Source organism: Chiloscyllium plagiosum, chromosome 10, assembly GCF_004010195.1.
Source record: "Chiloscyllium plagiosum isolate BGI_BamShark_2017 chromosome 10, ASM401019v2, whole genome shotgun sequence".
In the NCBI taxonomy this organism is placed as follows: domain Eukaryota; kingdom Metazoa; phylum Chordata; class Chondrichthyes; order Orectolobiformes; family Hemiscylliidae; genus Chiloscyllium; species Chiloscyllium plagiosum.
In genome coordinates this window covers 6,375,857-6,377,149 of record NC_057719.1, presented here as the reverse complement: position 1 = coordinate 6,377,149, position 1,293 = coordinate 6,375,857, and positions in this window count along the sequence as shown.

Genomic DNA, 1,293 nt, shown 5'->3' with positions numbered 1-1,293 from the left:
CAACATTTAAAAGGCATCTGGATGGGTATATGAATAGGAAGGGTTTGGAGGGATATGGGCCGGGTGCTGGCAGGTGGGACTAGATTGGTTTGGGATATCTGGTCGGCATAGACGGTTGGACCGAAGGGTCTGTTTCCATGCTGTACATCTCTATGATTCTATTTACCCCTGACTAATGCATCTAGCCTAAACATCCCTGAACACTATAGGCAATTTAGCATGGCCAATTCACCTAATCTGCACACCTTTCCTCGAGGAAATCTATGCAGACATGGGGAGAACGTGCAAACTCCACACAGTTAGCGGAAGCTGGAATTGAATGCGAATCCCTGGGGTTTTGAGGCAGCAGTGCTAACCACTGAGCCACCTTGCCACCCCAGAGTTATCAGAGTTAATGTTTCAAATCCAGTGATTCTTCCTCAGAACAACTCACTCACTCTGATGTCTCTTCACATATGCTGACAGACCTGCCGAACTTTTCCAGCAATTTCTGTTTATTAGAAAACCTAACAGAATAATAGATGTAGTAATCATAACTAAGTAACTGCTCCAATACAGTAACAATCCATAAACACACCCTTTGGCAAAAAAGGCAAATTCAGAAATCAGATTTTCTTACATGCAATGCCCATGGTAGGAAGAGAAACCTCAGGTTCTAGCTGTAACCGGGTGAGGAAAAATAGCTTCCACTTCTTCAAGACTCCAGCAGCCTCTGCTGAACCTAAAAGTAGAAATCCTTGTCTGTGAGAGCTAGCCACACTTAGCCAGGCTGCTTCTGTTGTTCCAATGTTTAAAAAACAACCCCAAGGCCTCACAAGCTGTTAACATTACCACAGACAGTTCACCGCCTCTCGTTCAATCTCTCTCTTAAAAGAAACCAGGACAAAATATAGCTCTTAAAGCCAGAGCATCATCACACTCGTCCTTCAATATCTTGGTATCTCTGGAATTTGTCCTTAAAAAAGGTAACAAATATGACGAATGTATTTTCTCACACAGGATCCTATGTCTTTGGAACTTCCTTCGTTGAAAACTGGAAGCTGAGTTCTTAAATATGTTGAGGCTGAGTTGGATAGGAACTTGGTTGAAACTTTATTGCTGGAACAGCACAGCAGGTCAGGCAGCATCCAGGGAACAGGAGATTCGACGTTTCGGGCACAGGCCCTTCTTCAGGAATCAGTTTCCTGAAGAAGGGCCTGTGCCCGAAACGTCGAATCTCCTGTTCCCTGGATGCTGCCTGACCTGCTGTGCTGTTCCAGCAATAAAGTTTCAACTTTGATCTCCAGCATCTGC